Here is a 19492-nt window from a genome sequence, read left to right on the forward strand (position 1 = left end):
TTTAATTAATCATGATGCACAGCATGCCAAGAAGTACTGCATTCTTTTTTCCCGTTGACAAGGAGCTCAGCATATTTTTCAAGGCCAAGGATACAATGAAACCAACCCATGAATCTCATTTTAGTGGTTTTATAGCCTGGGACTATGTTTGGTACCAATATAGTATCAGACTCAGGGTCCAGTTAGGAACACAGAAATCATATTAAATATGGCAACAGAAAGAATTTACTATATTGAACTGGATAAAGAGGTGTTAGAGCATGGAAAGATTAAAATAGAACACTAAGGTACAACAGAGTTATACATCTAAGGCTTGAAGCATGAAGAAAAGGGGTTGGAATTTCCAGAATCTGGAAACTTAGAGAAGATGCCCTGGAGAAATGAGACTCAAAGCTCTGAAAAGGGGGTACCATGCAGCTGCAGCTAATAGCACAGGAGCTTAGAGAAGGGGTATTGGAGAGCTAGACTCCAAACTCTGAAGAGGAGGCGATGCTTGGCTACTCTTGGTACCTCAGGAGATCAGAGGTTGAACACCACAGAGTTTGGGTCCAGATCCCTGGGAATGGCCAACTCCCAGTAAGTGTTAGTCCCTATGAAGGGACAAAGTGATGCTGGTTCCTAGAGGATCAAAATTATTGGAGACTGGGGCTAACTGCGACCCATTGCTGGAGTGAAATTGGAGTGATGCTGGCAGGAAAACAGGAAGGGACCAGCCTTTTCCTTTTCTTCCTGCGTTCCAGTTTCAATCTAGCACCCCATATTGGTGGAACTTAACAGGAAGCCATCTGAAAAGGTGAGAAATAGAGTTTTCACGATTCCAACCACATCATTGCAAAGAAGAGTGTAGATGGGTTGATTTAGATATGAGTGATATAGCTTAAAATAAACTTAATGTAGCTGTTAAGTAATATTTGCATATAAAATTAAAAAGTATTCAGTTCAAGCTCAGGAAAAGGCATAAAGAATGAGTAAGGTTGGGGTGTAGGAAAGAGAAAGAATGACCATAAAATATTAATATACTATATTTATCTGTAAGATATAGGCAAATGTTATATGTCAGAAAATCGTTAATACTCTATGAATCTAATTAAGGAAAATCTGTGTGTGTGTATGTCTGTGTGTCTAGGCTTTTACCTCTTTCAATAATTAGGACTTGAGTTTAAATAGAGAATTCATACTGTGGTTACCTTAAATGACTTATATCCCTGATTTTTTGAAAAATCACTTTTATTGAGTTAAGTGCACTCTACTGTAATACAGCAAATCATCATAAAAAGAAGATATCAAATCCAACAGACATAAAGCATAAAATATAAACTATGAGTTAATGAGAGCTTATTGAGAAATCCTTATGACAGCTTTTCCTTTTTTAGAAGGATTCATTATTTATAATAAAATGGTGTATTAGAACCCAAATGTAATAAGCCTTTCAATTTGTCTTCGCAAGAATAAGAGAGGAGAGGTATTTGAAATTTCTAACATGAAGTGTTTTTCCGTTTAGAGTGTAGGAGCATCAAAAAAATCCTGATAAAGGTAAAAGTTTGCATAGTCAGTGGTTCCATTCTCTCTGTACAGAAAATGGAAGGAAACAGAGAAGTCTTGCTTGAGTTAAATGTTGTATATCATCAATGTCTCTGAAATCAAGTGAAAGGTGGTAGAGGGTCATTTTGGACATGATTTAAGGAAGATTCATGGAAACAAGGAATGAGGAAAGCTAGGCTTGAGATTTAACTGAAAACTGGCAGAACCAATTCTGAGTATTGCTCAAGTTGTGGAGTCTGGTGATAAATAGTTGCTCCTCTTACTGCCAAGTAATCCTGAGTAGTCAGGAGAAAGGGCCATTGAAGTTGGATGTAAAAGCGAAGCATTTTGCAAATGATCTTTTGTAGACTGAAAGTTTTCTGCTAGAACATTTGGAGGCTATGCATATCTTTTAAAATTTAGCCCTTCAAGAGAATTCTCTGAATGATGATAAAGGTCAGGGCATCCTGACAAGACATAGCAGAGAAAGCAAAACAGCCTTCTCTTTAAGAGAACTGAACTTTAAAACTGCAGTAGTTTTTTGAGGTTAAATAGCATATTCTTCATCCTGGAGATAGTGATCTTTCTAGAAAGAGCAAAGTGGCCAAAATAGTGAGAATCTCTTCTGAAATTCTAGATGGAAAGACGGGAAATGAGCCCCACTTTGTGTTTGTCATTCTTGGAAATTTGGAAAAATTGGCAGATTCAAAAACAAACAAACAAGCAAGCAAAAAGGAGTCCTTCATATTTTTATCTTGACTTTAGTGTAAGTACTTCTCAGATTGGCCCTAAATGCCAGTTTCTTGGTGGCAAGATTTTTTAAAAATTAATTTTAATTGGACTATAGTTGATTTACAATGTTGTGTTAGTTTCTGCTGTACAGCAAAGTAAAATCAGTTACATATACATATGTCCACTCTTTTTAAAATCCTATTCCCATATAGGTCATTACAGAGTATTGAGTAGAGTTCCCTGTGCTATACAGTAGGTTCTTATTAGTTATCTATTTTATTATAGTAGTGTGTATATGTCATACACACTACTATATATAAGATTTTCTTTAAACAAACAAATCAGCAGTTGACACTTTTCTGCCCACTTACGATTCATTGAGAAAGAATGGATGTGAAACCACACAAAGGAGCTAAAATCAAGGTCACCTGCTGATGGTATGATTTGGGGCTTGGATGCATCCCACACATCACACTTATTTGGATCCAGAGTCCTCAGTGGGCACCTGGTTTATGAGCTGTCATGTTGATCAGAGCTCAGCTGCCAAAATATAACTTCCAACTACCGATCTGGAAGTCAGTTGAGTGAGTAACCTCCATCAAGCCAAAAAACACCAATGCCCCGGCAACCTCCCCGTCTATGAATGTACATCTTCTGGGTGCTGACATTCTGTAGCCTCCCATGAGCAGCTCACAGGCACTGAAAGCTGGCAGTGGACAGGACTCTGGCCCTGTGGATTCTGAACCAGTGAGGCACAACCCCTACCCTCAAGATGTTCATGGTCTTCTGAGAGGAGGCAGAAGACTGTATAATGAAGGAAGAGCTAATATGAAGGTGTCCTCAGGTGATGGGGGAACACAGTGGAAGACTGAGGAAGGGGTGGGATGGCGGAAGGCAAGTCAGAGAGTATTCCTGAAGAGGTGGGGTCTGAGTCTTGAAATATGAATAGGGGCTTATGAGTCAGACAAATGGGGAAGGAATAAGATTAATATGAAGAGCCGTCACGTGTGAGTGCTTATTATATTCCAGGCACCTGCAAAGTGATTTGAGAACAGTACCGTATTTAAAATCTTAACTTCATTATGAGATAGACCGTATTATCCCCATTTTATGGATAAAAAAATGGAAATTCAGGGTGTAAATGACAAGCAGATCATTTAAACTTTTTCTGTGAAAAGCCAGGTGATAAATATTTTTAGCTTTGGGGGTCATATGGCCTCTGACAATTACTTAGTTCTGCCGTTGTGGCATGAAAGCAGTCCTGGAACAATATGTAAATGAGTGAATGGGGTTGTGCTCAAATAAAACTTTATTTACAAAAACAGGCAGGAGACCAGATTTGGCAGGGCTACAAGTAGAAGTGCCCAACAGAATATGTGGGTCTGGGATTCCGATGAGAGATAAAATGGAGTTTGCTAGAGATAGTGCCGTCTTTGACTTTAGCCATGTTTCTTTATTGGAGATATTGGGGAGGGGATCTAATCACTAGTTGGATTTCCAGCTTAGATACCATAAATATTTCCTGTGTGTTTTCTAAAGGCTCAGTAGTGCGTTAGGATAATAGAGCTTATTATTATTTTATATTATGATAGTGATGATACATGAGAAAGTGAATAATGGATACTTCTTCAGTATTCAAGCTGTGTTGAGAGTGCCACAAGAATTCAGAGAAAAAAATCACAAGAAAATAAGATGTGAGATATTTTTAGGATTTTAAATTATATTTGAATTTATAAGCCCATGAAGTTTTATGTATTATTATGCATATAAATATTTTTGAAGTACATATGCATTATTCTGGGTTTGAGTTAGTCCGTGAAGAAAAAGAATGGCATTTGTAGTTTGTCTAATTAGGGGTAATTAGGAAGCTGTTTGCTGGAATTTAAAACTATTGTCACTTAGCAAAAGCAATAATAACCATTCAGAGTCCTGTTGGCACCGCTTGCTTCCAGAATTTGCTTTCACACCTCTGGGCCTGGTTGATGAGAGTCATAAAGGTAAATGAAACGTACATAGTCCCTGCAGTCCTGGGGCTTATAGACTAGTGATGGAGGTAGAATTAGCAAATTACCATGGCATTAAATGTACACTCATAAATTGTTATTTATATTACAAAGGGAAATGGTTTTATGAGAGCTTGTAAAGTGGGGATTTCACCCAGTGAAAGGTTAGGGAGTCAGGAAGGCTCACATCAATGGGAGAAGCAGGGACATTCACTGGAGCCAGCTCAGTAATCACCTGTGCCTCAAAGAAGGACTCTTCAAGGTGTCATCCTTCCCTTGCAGCTGATGATGCAAACCATGAATGGGGGAGAGGAAGGCACATTACCAGGGGTTCATCTGCAACCAACTCCAATGCCAACTGCCTGATCTTCTCTTCTTGTGTTAGCATTGGTAGGAATTTATTGTATCTTTGGGATACAATGATAGTATATCAGACCATATAATATAATCAGATAATATATCAGACCATATATTAGTTTTTAGAAATAGGCAGTATTTTCTGCTTTGCTCAGCCTACACTGACTAACAGAAACCTTAATAGCTTTAGAACGTTTCCTCAAAGTGAAAACCCAGGAAAATTCATATTACATGAGTTGACTATGAGAACTCTCCTCCTATTAAAGGTACTAGACATTTTTCATAATGGGCCCTTCATTTCCCTCAGTGTGAGCTGCAGAAATCAGGCCCATTTTAGCATAAGTCCTATCAGTATGGCAACAATGTTGTAAAAAAAAGTTATAGAAAGAAAAAAAAATTTTTCTTTGTTTTGAAATTTGCTCTATGTTTGAGTTTTAGACATGTGCAATAAATCGGAAGAGACAGTTTTTCTAAATGTACTTTTCTTTTCTTATGTTTACTATTCTTTCATGTTATGGGTTGAGTTACATCCCCCCCAAATTCACATGTTGAAATCCTAACCCCTAGTACCTCAGATTTGGAGACAGGATCTTTAATGAGGTAATTAATTTAAAATGAGGTCATAAGGGTGGGTCCTAATCCAGTATGACTGGTGCCCTTATAAGAAGAGGAAATCTGGACACGGAGAGTTACAGAGAGAAGACCACGTGAAGACGTAGGGAGAGACAGCCATCTACAAGCTAAGAGAGAGATGCCTCAGAAGAAACCAACCCTGCCGATGCCTTGATCTCAGACTTCTAGCCTCCAGAACTGTGAGAAAAGTAATTTCTGTTGTCACCCAGACTGTGGTACTTTGCTACGACATCTCTAGCAAACTAATGCATTCCATAAGAAACAAACAATTTAAGACTAACCCCAAATTAGAAGGAAAATGAATTTCGAAGCTCACTTTGCCTAGTTTGTAGTTTTGCACTAGTGTCTTTCCTGGGTGCAAACCTTTTCTTCTGCATATAGTGAACAGAAACATTTCTCATAAAATGATTGTTTTTGCTTTGCTCTCAGTATGTAACACTTTGTAATTGGATTTATTTATCCCTCCATTTACTCTGGACATAATCTAGAATAGGACATTTATCACATCCTATATTTATAATATTGGAAAAGTCAACCTAAAGGGCTGCATTTCAGGAAAGAAACATGGTGACCACAAAACAAACTAATACTTTCCATATAAAATAAAGAATCACATGTGTAAGAATGAGCAGAACTGCTCTGAGGAGAAACCAGAGGCATCTCCAATGCAGTATGCAAATCTAGACTTATGCTGGTTATTCAACATCTTTCTGAAAGCTGAGGCTATTTCAGAATAGGGGAGTCTGGGTTCCCAGAGGATTACCTCAGGCATCCCTCAAATACTGAATTGCCCCATGTTAAAAGTAGAATTCAGGGCTTCCCTGGTGGCGCAGTGGTTGACAGTCCGCCTGCCGATGCAGAGGACACGTGTTCGTGCCCCGGTCCGAGAAGATTCCACATGCCGCGGAGCAGCTGGGCCTGTGAGCCGTGGCCGCTGAGCCTGCGCGTCCGGAGCCTGTGCTCCGCGGCGGGAGAGGCCGTAACGGTGAGAGGCCCGCGTACCGCAAAAAAAAAAAAGAATTCATTTTATGAACACCAAACGGTCTCTGACTTTGCAGGAATGTGATTGATAACTCTTGTGTAAAGTGAAGCCCCACACTGTGAGGATTGGGTGGTTGTAGTGGCCGAATAGGGTCTCATCTCCAAGGAAATTCCCATAAATTTGTAAGCACAATTTTACCTGCAGCCCTTTCTGGTGTGAGGATGCTAAGATGTAGCCTGGGAGGGTTTCTTCCAATCACCCCCCTGGGGTCATCCTTTTAAAGCTGCTGCCGCACCTGTAATGGCTCTGGACAGCAGTAGAGTCAGTGCGCCTGGCCAATACAATCAGAGGTAGCCTGGGGTCCAGAAAGACCCTGACACCAACAAGAATGTGTTTGAGACTTCTAGTGCTTAAATTTTCCTTGTCCGTCATTCCCTGAAAATGATGAAGGAAGCTGCTCATCAAACGTTGGGCCATCTTCAGATGGGGTCATTGTCCCTCTGCAGAGGTCAGGGGTGAGGGAGGTACCCTCACAGTCTGGCCTGCCATTGCTTAAGAGGGTTAAATTTGAGGTTAAATCCTGTGCATCTGACACTTCATCTTATTTCTAATAATATGAAAGAAGTACCCAAAAACGTTCCTTTTGAGTCTCCAGGGGAAGTCTGACTTCATTTAATACTGTGATTTAAAAAACACATCTTGCCTTTTCTGCTTTATTGGCAGTCTCTCCAGTTTGATTCAATACCATATTTATTTAAGGCTGCCACATGCTGTTCTTATGGGTCATGCAGAATGTAAGGACTCTGGGTGGTCCAGGAGCCTCTGACTTTGCCCTAGTTTCATTAATACGTGTGACCCGGGGCAGGGCTGGCTTCTGGACTGCGTACGGGGCTCCACACTCAGAGGAGCCCTCAGTCTTGGAGTTTAATGCTCTTCAATTGCTGTATGAAATTTTTAATAATTTTATCTTTAACTCTATGTTTTGTACGTGAAATCTGATGGGTCAATGGAGCATACACTGGGGTCTGGGAGCCTTGTTCATAGGCTGTGCTGTCTGTGTCTCCTGGACATGTTGTCAGCCTTCTCCCTTGTCTCTCTGCAGTGACAGCTGGCACCCTCCATCCCCAGCAGAGGCCTGGGCATGGGCACAGGTCTGCATTCAACCTGCAAATATCCACATGTCCAACATTAAGCAGCAAATAAAAAATACCACAACGGGTGGAGAAAAAGACCATGGAAAGAAGGAGAAATATTTTCCCCTGCTTTCTGAACAAGGGACCCACATTTTTATTTTGCACAGGGCCCTGCAAATTATATAGCTGGTCCTGACCCAAGGCCGTTCCATCCAGCAATAAATAAATTACATGTGTCCTTTTGATGTTTTCTGCAAACTAAAGCCTCAGTAGTCGTCTCTACTCTGACATACTGGGCTTTGTGTCTGCAGCCTTCTCTGTTCCTTCTACATTCCTTGACCCAGTTCAGCAAAACTGCTTTGTGTCTGACTTGAGAATCACAGTCCACTGTTGTTGTCCCCAAGGAATTTGTAGTGCATGTGGGAAGAAGAAACACAAACTTAGGAATTAGAGAAAAATAGGGTAAGCTGGAATGAAGTGAGAGAGTGGCATGGACATATATACATTACCAAATGTAAAATAGATAGCTAGTGGGAAGCAGCTGCATAGCACAGGGAGATCAGCTCGGTGCTTTGTGACGACCTAGAGGGATGGGATGGGGAGGGTGGGAGGGAGACGCAAGAGGGAGGAGATATGGGGATATATGTATATGTATAGCTGATTCACTTTGTTATACAGCAGAAACTAACACACCATTGTAAAGCAATTATACTCCAATAAAAAAAAAAGAAAGTTTAAATTAAGGTAATGAGAAAAAAAATGAGAAGTCTTAGAATAAAAGCAGCTGAGTTGAAACCAGGCTTACCACAGGGATAATACACTCTGGGCCATTTGGTGTCTCTAATCCTCAATTTCCTAACCTGAAAAAAAAAATAGAACAAAGACAAGATTGCCTTATAGGGTTTAATGAAGGTAAAATGCTTCTATGGATGTGAAACTGTTGTGTGTTCTTAGCATCCCACAATTATAGAAAAATATGTGAACTGTTTCTAAAGTGCATGGTGTAAGAGTAACATATTCAGTAGAGGAAAGCAGTAGAGTTGCCAGTGAAGTTGGAATTTGGGCAGATACTAACCAGAGGTTCATTTTTTTCTCTGTCATTGTTGGGGGTCAACAATTTTCCCACATTTTCCTCCATTAATGCTGTTCCCTCAAGTTTTCCAAACCATAGAGCAACTGGGGTAAGCGCTGAGCACCCTCAAATGAGAATCAGCTGTGCACTTTCTACACTCTGAATCCCCAGAAAGATGCAGTTATAAGGCTCCGTTATAGGAAACTGTACCTTGGGCACTTGCAGAACTAATCAAGTTCGTTTGGAAATTTGGGAGTTAGATGAAATAGAAAGTAGTATTGATTTCCTCTATCCAAGCTTCTTGAGTGTGAAAACATGCTTAAATGATTAATCAGCAAATGAATTGGGTCCTTCCAGTGGGCAGGATTTGTACAGGGTGTTAATATCCTTCAATGACAAGGATAGACATCTCTTCGATTTAGCCAGCAGTCTTTTATGCTGGAAGTCATTAAGCTCAGCAAAGATAGAGCTAGGACAGAGACCAAGGCCTCTTGGTTTACAATTATTCAATAAATCCAACAAATTTTACTGATCAACGGTGTTAATTCTGAGGATGCACTGGAGAGCTTGGCAGGATTTGGCCCTGCCATCATGGATCTCTCACTGGGGAGGAGGTTTACATTAATCAAGAAATTACACATATAAATTAAATTATACCACTCAGAGGTATATTGCCTCATGAGATCACAAAGCAGAAGGTAATAACTTTGGGAGGTTGGGTGACTCTGAGGGGTGACATGGGAGCTGGGAGTTGGGGGAGGAATACCAGTTAACTAGGAGGTGATGGGGGGAAGAGGGAGAAAAGTGGATCAGGTAGAAGTTTCCATAGCAGGAGGGCATGGGGCAAATGTGAGAGGCATGAAGCAGTGTGGCATGGTTAGTGTTCTTGAAGCAAAGAGAGAAGGAGGTGTGGGGTGAGATGAAGCTGGGGACAAAAATAGTGGCTAGATTATTCAGCTGCTGAGTAATCATGAATCATGTTAGTTTTTACTTTAAGCTGGGAAAATGAGAATAACATCAGTTTTTCTTTTTTAAAAAATTCTTTCGTTTTAATATTGACCTGGACATGATAAGTATGGAATTCCTTTGAGACATTATGTGGGGATGTCAGTGGGACACCTGGGTAAGGGAGCCCATGGCTTAGCGGGGAGGCAGGTGAGTCACCTGCATATAGATGGCAGTTGAAGGCATGGGAGTGGTGACTTCCTTCAGGGAGAGTGCAAAGCATGAGGAAAGAAGAACACTTAGGATGATCATCACCAGCATTTAATTATTGTATTTAGAGGCAGACAGATCTAAAATGGAATCTGATAAAGAGTGCCAAGAGAAAAAAAAAATAATAAAAGAAAGAATGTGCAGCGTGGGTCTTGGAAACCACAGAACAGAATGTTGTGAGAAGTAGAGTTGGTCATAGTGGAATATTCTTTTTTTTTTTTTTAGAAGATGTTGGGGGTAGGAGTTTAGTAATTTATTTATTTTTGCTGTGTTGGGTCTTTGTTTCTGTGTGAGGGCTTTCTCTAGTTGTGGCAAGTGGAGGCCACTCTTCATCGCGGTGCGCGGGCCTCTCACTATCGTGGCCTCTCTTGCTGCGGAGCACAGGCTCCAGACGCGCAGGCTCAGTAGTTGTGGCTCACGGGCCCAGTTGCTCCGTGGCATGTGGGATCTTCCCAGACCAGGGCTCGAACCCGTGTCCCCTGCATTAACAGGCAGATTCTCAACCACTGCGCCACCAGGGAAACCCCAGTGGAATATTCTTTTGATGGGCCAGGTTAGAGGATGATGAAAATATATCCCCTTTTTTATATTTAAAAATATTTTATTGCTAAAAAATGCTAAAACAATGACGGTAATGACATCAAAGATCACTGATCACAGATCACCATAACAAATATAAAATAATGGAAAAATTTGAAATATTGTGAGAATTACCAAAGTGTGACACAGAGACACAAAGTGAGCAAATGATGTTGGAAAAATGGTGCCTATAGTCTTGCTCAACACAGGGTTGCCACAAACCTTCTAATTTGTAAAAAACATAGTATCTGCTAAGCACAATGAAGGGAAGCACAGTAAAATGAAGTATGCCTGTGTCTTCTAATTGTTATATATCCCTTGGTTTAGTGACTTGGAGATTGTTGATGAATTTGGGGAGGGAGTTAGGGTGCAGTGATAGAGTGCTATCATGAGTGATCTAAGAAGTGATGAAGAGATGTGGAAGGGAAAAAACTCTCTTGAAAAGTTTTGACCGTGAAGAGATGAGGTGAGAGAGGGGGTAGCCAGATGAATTTCCCACTATGGTAAACATCCTCACTTCTGACTCTGAGATTCTAGATTTCTACTCCTGTATTCGCTGCTTCACAAAAACACACAGGGTTAGACTTCAGGTTGTTAGAGACATCTTGGGGGTCAGCTCAGAGCATCATCTCTGGTTCTAAAAAGTCAGTGAAATCCCATATATACCATCTCATGAAATAAGCCCCCCATATCCTTATGTGTCACAGTTAGATTGCTATTGGAAGGGTTTCAAAGAGGAAAAGATAAAATTCCACAACCCACATAGGGCTTTATTTTTATAAACGAAAGTAGAGCTCTGGGAAATATCTTAATATAAACAATTGATGTTTTTGTTAATACAGCTGCATTCAAAAGTAATAGATTCACTCCCTTCTATGGAAAGTGATGAGAACAGTTCTGTTCTGCTAACAGCCTGTTTAGTAACTAAAGATGTTTATTTCTTAGCATTAACTCACTGCTCCTGACATTAGGAAAAACAAAGCCTGTCTAAAATATATACTTATTTATGATTCTTCCAAACCCTTATTCTCTAAGGCTTCTTTTATTTTTATTGAGTGAGCTCTATGTCAGTGAAATGTAGTCATCTGTCCCTTTCTGGAAGCAGTAATTTAGCAACCTGTGAATGAAGTTCACAGGCTGCTGATAAGTGTAGATCAGTAGCTAATTCTAGGGATACAAATGGGGCCCCCTGATCAGCCTGAGAAAACACTCTTCAGTATGTCCTGGGTAAGGAAATAAAAGTAGAGACTTTTCAAGGAAAAGTGTTTATGGATGTTGAATACACTGCAGAGGGACACTTGTTATGGTAGTAGAGTTAATTTAATAAATAATCTTAAATTGATTAAAGCCTTTATTTATCAGCTGCTGCACAATTATGATGTCATATGCTGCACTATCGGTTTTGCAAACTTGTCTCACTATCACTTATCACTGCAACAACTCTGTGAATCGGGCAAATTGTTCAGCTTCCCTGAACTTCAGCAACATGGAAATAATGATGATGACTAAGTTCATAAAGCCAATTTAAAGTGGGAAAAACAAATTTAGAAATTAGGTCCAGACTTCTACTTTCAGTTAAGATAGAGTAGCCAGAACCTACTTATTCTCTGACCTGAAATGACCATACATACCAGGCAACATGGAAGAATTGGATATCCACATGCAAAAACATCAATGTGTACAATTCCAATGTCTTTATAGAATGTGACTTTCTAGAAATTTCTAAAGGGCAAACTTAAATGGATGAAGAGATGGCTGGTGAAAGTGTGGCCAGACTTAATTCAGAGAGAGTTTGAGACTAAAATAAAGGTGGGTGTTATAGTTACACAATAGAATATAAATAATCTATAACACTTGAAAAAGCGGAAATGATAGAGTAAAATTTGGAAGAGAAGGAGAAGAAAAAATCGAAGGTAGTATAGAAACCAGTATAGTTGGAAACTAAAAGGCTTTTTTTCTTTTAGGTTGGCAGATCAAGTAAAAGAGCTATAATATAAGCATACTTAAATGTTTAAGTGTAATTACCCTGTCGTCAAGCCCCACAGATTCCCCCTGTGATTCCTGTAAGACCTGAGTGGACCCCCTGGGAAATGTCCAGCAACGTTTGGAGAGCTGGCTGTCTACCTTGGGGTCTCTTTTTCCCATCAGAGAAACTGTAGGCCCAGGGGACCCTCTTGGTGTGTTGCTGTGTCAGCCCGGGGGAAGGGCAAAGTGGCCAGTGTGTAGCTGCTCCTCTTACCCTTCTAATGCCATCCTTCCCAGTACCTGTGGTCCGGGGGTCCTTCAGTTTCACCTTCAGCATCTGGGACTTCCACAGTAGTGTCTTGTGTGTGGATAGTTGCTAGTTGGTCTTCCTGTGAAGGGGACTGAAGTCGGGAATGGCCTATGTCACCATCTTGCTGATGTCACTTCTTGGGGTAACACTTTTCAACTCAGTACACTTTAGGAAAATGTGGGGCTTAATTCAAAAAATATGAATCAGGCATATGTCTATTGCCAATAAACTTATATATGTGTTTGTGCCTGTATGAATATAAGTCTTGTTTTGTTCAAAAACAAGCAAACACTCCCAAAATCGCATAATCCACTAGAATCAGGTGGTGGACAGGGAGGCAAGGCAGTGGAGAAGAAATGAAAAAAAAAAAAACAAAACCTTACTGTTCATAGTAGAGAGTTTTAGTCAGGTACTAGCAAAAAACCAGAAGAGTAAATAGAAATATATAGTTAGACCAGAGATGTACTTGTGCAGGTGAAACTATGATAGAAGGATTTTTGTTGTGATATCCTTATAAAAACAAAAGATTAGAAGTAATCTAAATATCCAGCAACTGGAACTGCAAAACCATACAACAGAGCCTTTGGAAAAACTCTGTGTACTTGTATGGAATGATCTCTCAGATCAATTTTATTTATTTATATAAATTTGTTTATTTATTTTTGGCTGTGTTGGGTCTTCGTTGCTGCGCATGAGCTTTCTCTAGTTGCGGTGAGCGGGGGCTACTCTTGCGGTGCACGGGCTTCTCATTGCGGCGGCTTCTCTTGTTGTGGAGCACAGGCTCTAGGCGTGCAGCCTTCAGTAGTTGTAGCACATGGGCTCAGTAGTTGTGGCTCACGAGCTCTAGAGCACAGGCTCAGTAGTTGTGGCACACGGGATTCGTTGCTCCGCGGCATGCGGGATCTTCCTGGACCAGGGATGGAAACCATGTCCCCTGCATTGGCAGGCGGATTCTTAACCACTGTGCCACCAGAGAAGTCCCTCTAAGACCAATTTTAAATGTCAGGAGCAAAGCACAAATCCTTGTGTATGAAATGCTACCAATTGGATAAGCAAATCAACAGCGTACATACACATATCATACAAAATATATCTAGAAGGGTAACCAAAAAAATGTGCGTACAACTGAGGTGTCCATGGAGAAGGAAGTGTAACAAGGGGTCAGGAGTAGGAGGAAAACTATTTATTGAATAATTTTAATACTTTTTGAATTCTGTACCATCTGTGCATGTATTAATTTTAAAATAATAATTAGTTTAAAATTTTATCCTGTGGTTAGGTGAAATTCACATAACATAAAATCAACAATTTTAAAGTGTATAATTCAGTGACATTAGTATGTTCACAGTGTTGTGCAACAATCTAGTTCTTAAACATTTTCATCACCCCCAAAGGACATCCTGTACCCATTAAGCAGTCACTCACCATCAGTAGTTTTCAAAGGAAAAAAAAAAAACCCTGACCATGCTTGCAAAGCCATCCACAGTCTGCAGCCCCAATTCCAGCTATACTTCTACTTCCTGTGTTGGTTCATAAGTCTCCTTTCTGTGCTCTTGAATTTGCTACATGCTTTTTCTCTCCTCACTATCTTTTCAGACACTGCTCTCTCTGCCTGTAACATATAGCTCCCCAGTTTTCATCTATCAAAATACTCATCCATTTTGAAGTTTCCCTGAATGACCAGGCCAGGTTTTCTATCCAGGTTTGCTGTCCAAACTAGGATGCTCTCTCACAGCTACAGAGATCATACAGCTAGTTAGTGGTCTAGTTGGGATTCAGACATAGAAAGGCTGATGCTAAAGCTGTGCTTTCAGTAACCCAGCTCTGCTGGCCATTCACTGGCATATCTAATTATATTTAATTCACTCCTGATAGTACAGCGTTAATTTTTCACAAATACAAGCCTTAGTTCTCAAATACATGCGCTCTGAGTACTGGGACATGTGATGTGCTTCCTGCACAAGGCTTCAGGGCTTGGCATAAAACAAGATACCCTGCAGCCTACATGATTTTGAGCTTAAATGAACATTTGGAGAGTTAGAGTAAATGGAAACCAACCAACTAGTCCTACGATGATGCTAGTGGCAGAAGGAGAAAAGCCAATTCTGACTACAGTTCCTGTTCCTGAGCTCCAGACCATTATCCGCCTCTAATGAATTATGTGTGAAATTGGAGAGGTTTCAAGGGGAAGTCACACACAGATCTTGAAACAGACATGAGGGTCTTTAAATGCATACTCCATATTTCAGTGCACGAGAAAGAAAACCACAGAAAATTGCACAAAGAAGGTCAAACTTGCATTCTCTGATGGGCAATTCCTTTGGGATTGAGGTCATAAGCAAACTGTTTCGGATTTTCCCCTGAATAAGTAAGTCACTGGTTGTTTTACATTTTTAGACATCTGAATTGCACCCCTAAGTTTCTTCTATAAGCCTTTAATTGGGTTTCATTGGCGCATAAGCCATTCTCTTCATCGTGCATGTAACTGCCTGTGTGTGATGCTATGGATTTTGCACCCTTTTGAAAAGTGGATACCATAGCTACATGTCCTATGACACTGGCTGCCATGGTGCAATTAGAGGTGAAATAAATCTCACCATCTTGATGACAGACTCTATAAGTGAAACCAGGGCATATAGAAGACTCTGAGAAAATGAAATCTTTAAATGTAGTCTTTAACACTGTGATTATTACCCTCTGTCAACTTGTATGTTTTCTTCACACAAAAAATCAATTATTACAGTTCATGCAGATATTAATTTTGACATCAAATATCACTAGGAAAGCATTAACAATTTCAGATCTTTTATATTAAAATTAGCTAAAATGGCTATTTCAACAAATGCAAGAGATGCCGTAACCATATAGCCATCTCATTCTGAGAGATTTATATTGATTGCTTCAGTCTCAATGTAGGGCATTGAAGAAAACATGGGGATTCAACTAATAAGGCAGCGTCTGGGATTTGGAAGCCAGGGAGCTAAACAGCAGCATTGGAAATGGTTTGTGAGGGCACTGTGACTTTTCTCTTAAAGAGAGAATTTTTCTCTCAGCAATAGTTTTAACTTCTATCTTTTAAAAACTTAAATCAAAAATCTTATTTTGCAAAGACTTAGATAGTATTTGGCTGATGTGCCCTGATAAGGAAAAATGTATATTTGATGCAATGATGAGGATGATGACAGTAACTGACACTGACTGAGTGCTCACAATGCTCCAGGCACTGTCCTAGGTATTCTACATATACCCCTAGTTTAATTCTCTTAACTACCAAATGAGATAAGTAGTATTATTCCCATTTTGCAAATGTGAAAACTAAGGCGCAGATTAGTCAAGATAAGTAACTTGATTAAGGCCACACAGCTAATAAGACGTATAACCGCTGTGAGCACTGTTTTACCACTTCCCATTTAGAGCTACCAGTTAATGAGTACTTGCCCTTGGGTCTGTGTAGGTTTGTTTGTTTGTTTATTTGACTTCCACAACAAATCAGCTAGATCTTTTCATTTTATAGATAACATAACTGAGGCTTATAGAAATTAAACAGATTGCCTGTAGTCATCCTGTTAGTGTTACGAATTTTCAATCTACTAGTGAAATCTGTCTCCGTGTAATAAAGTGTTTCGTTTTGGTCATTTCTCTGGTCATCAAATTTTTCTTAATATCTCCAGTGACATTGCATTTTCAAACCATCTTAGCATGCACAATACCTTGTGCAGGTAGAAGGATTTGTTGGACTCTGGTGGAGAATTTTCCAATCTTTAGGATTAAAGACATATATTTGGTACAAGAAAGACCTTGTCTCTACCTTGGTTTATCTCTATAATGAAAAAAAATCTCCTGCCTTGAATCTAATGGCATAGAATTGACGTGTGAAGTGCAATTTTTTTTCATGTGTTTCATCTTCAAGCTGCTCTTCAAGAGTTTAAATCTTTGTTCCAATAGGAAGATAAAAATAAATTTAGGTGCTAGATTGCTTATGTTAATGCCTTATCTTTTTAATTTTTGGCTGCATTGGGTCTTCGTTGCTGCATGCGGGCTTTCTCTACTTGTGGCGAGTGGGGGCTACTCTTTGTTGCAGTTCGCGGGCTTCTCATTGCGGTGGCTTCTCTTGTGGAGCACAGGCTCTAGGCATGCAGCCTTCAGTAGTTGTAGCACGTGGGCTCAGTAGTTGTGGCTCGTGGGCTCTAGAGCGCAGGCTCAGTAGTTGTGGCCCACGGGCTTAGTTGCTCCGCGGCATGTTGGATCTTCCTGGACCAGGGCTCGAACCCGTGTCCCCTGCATTGGCAGGTGGATTCTTAACCACTGTGCCACCAGGAAAGCCCTAATGCCTTATCTTGATCGCTGTAGAATTAGCAACTTTTCTTCCAGCAGAGATGTCTATAGGAAAGATTTGTTGTATTTTTCAAGTGTATTTATAGTAATAATGTGCTTGGCTCTTATTCTTTAGCACTTTATGTAAGTATTTTAATTAACTCTCACTGTACTCAGGACATAGATATTGAATCCATTTTATTAAGGTACAGAAGGTGAGAAACAACCAGGAGGTCATATGGTCAGAAATATAATTGCCAAATGTCAAGTAGTTAATAAGGGACAGAACCATTGACACCATAGGCACTGCTTACTGGGCACAGCAATGAAATCATAAAAATTAAAATGACAGGGGAGGGGCAACTCAAAGGACATGCTGGAAGTGGAAGCACTAGGTAGAAGATTGAGGGGGTTTCTAGTTCTATGAGGACATGATAAAAAGAAGGTAGTGGTGTGTGTGTGTGTGTGTGTGTGTGTGTGTGTGTGTGTGTGTGTGTGTGTGTAGAGAGGATGGGGAGATCTCTGGCTTAGAAAGGCAAATGCTGAGAGAGAACAGAAACCATGGCAAAGGAGAGCTTTTAGAGGTACAAAATGTCATTTGCTATATAGATTGCTCATGCGACTTAAACCAACATGTTGTTGGCCATAATGGAAAACCATGTGTAGCTCAGTTCCATCACTTACCGGTGTAAATTTGGACGGGAATAGTTGTCTAATAGGGATGACAATACTGTCCTCCTAGTGTTACTGTGCTATGTTAATGAGAAAATGTGGAAAAGGCCTTTGATAAATCTCTTACAATTTTATGTTGTTCCAAGTAAAATTAAAAAAAAAACAAGTCAGGAAAGTAGAGTAGTGGTTGTCAAATACGTAAATGCACTAATGTGGGAGAAGAATTAAATATTCTTTTGAGGTACTGGTGGATAGAAACAAATTTTGACTTAGTGACAAGCCTGGTGTCAATGGAGACTGACCAGAAAGGAACAGTTTTCCTTGAGAATTTGTTAGTTTTCTGTCACTGGAAGATATGAAAACATTGTGGTCACTTAGTGTGAAGGTGATTCAAACATTAGATCAGCATAGGTAAATTATAAGATTACTTATAATCTTTAAGGTCTATGATAATAACAAAAGTCAATATTAGGAGAAAATATATTTCTCCATTGATTTTCCTCTTTCTAGACTAAGGACCTGCTTCTTTAAGACAAAGTTGTAACAAGTAAAAGAAAATCTCATTTCATATAACAAGTGCTTTGTCCAGGGAATTATGTCTTATGACACACATTTTTGGAAAGCCTCTGGGGTCACTTACTATAAAATTTGTCACTTTAAGAGATGGTACAAGTAAAAATGTGGATCATTTCAAAGCAGGTGTTAATAAAAGCTTGAAATATATTATACTGCATTTGCATTTTATTTTCATGTCTCCCTTTCTAGGGCAGGGATCTGTATACTCTTTCTGTAAAGAGCCAGAGAGTAAATATTTGAGGTTTTATAAGTTGTTTCTGTGTCAGCTACTCAACTCTGCTATTGTAGCTCCAAGGCAACCATAGACCATATGGAAATGAATGGGCCTAGCTGTGTTCCAGTAAAGCTTTAAGACAGGAGGCCCATGGGCAGTAGTCTGTCTATCCTTGTTCTAGAATGTGAGTTCCATGAGGGCAGTGTGTCTGTCAAGTGTCTCAGTTGCAAGGGATGGTAATCACCTGTGTGTAATTTGAGCAGGAAAAGAATTTATTCAAGAATATTGCAGTTTGCAGAATCTCTAGGAGACTAGAGAACTAGGATTGAATGCCACATACAAGAAAAATCACTCCAGTCATCTTTCAGAACAGATCCCATGAAAATGCCTCTTCTCCCAGGCACCTAAACGTGCTTGCAGAACTGCTCTGGGTACTGCTTCTGGATCACTGCTACTGAATACTGGGCATGGCTATATCTCTGTTACTATTTCTGTCAGCCTCACCAGAACAAAATCTGCAACAGCCCCTGCTTCATTACCTCACCAGCTGTGGCATCCAGGTCCAGCGTGGGTGCCTCTGATTGGCAGAGCTAGGTCAAAGCCCTGTATCCTAGCTGTAATGAAGGCTGGGGATGTGAGTATCCAACATTTTCACCTTACGCGGTTGATACATGAAATGGAGAATTCCCCAAACATAAGAAGGAGGTTCATTTGCTGGGCAGTAAAATATCTACTGTAAGAAGGACTGAGTTTCCTTCGCCTTTGTCTATGTAGTGCCTTATGTGTTGCCTAGTGTATAAGAGACTGTCAAGAGAAATATATGTAATAAACAAAAAATAGAAAAATAGTTACTGAAAGAGGCTTAACTTTTAAAGGTGATACCAGGGATGATTATTCTTTCCCCACACTATATGCCTAAGCTCTTATAGACAGGGGTGTATAGTAAGAAGGCAGTGCCCTAATCTTCCTGAGAAGACAGTGGAGTTCTCATTCATTCATTAACTCACTTATTAATTGACTATTTGCGAATATTCCTCTGTGGCAGGCAACACATAGGTGAAGGAGACAGAATGGCGAGCATAAACCAAAGTGGGTACTGCCCTGGATGGAATTCCTCATCTAGGTGAGGAGAAAGACATTATAAAAGAGGAGATACTGTAAAATTGCCAGCTACTTAGTTGCTACAAATAGTATCTAGAATCTATAAAGAACTC

The sequence above is a fragment of the Stenella coeruleoalba genome (genome assembly GCF_951394435.1).
Source record: "Stenella coeruleoalba genome assembly, chromosome: 16".
NCBI lineage: Eukaryota > Metazoa > Chordata > Mammalia > Artiodactyla > Delphinidae > Stenella > Stenella coeruleoalba.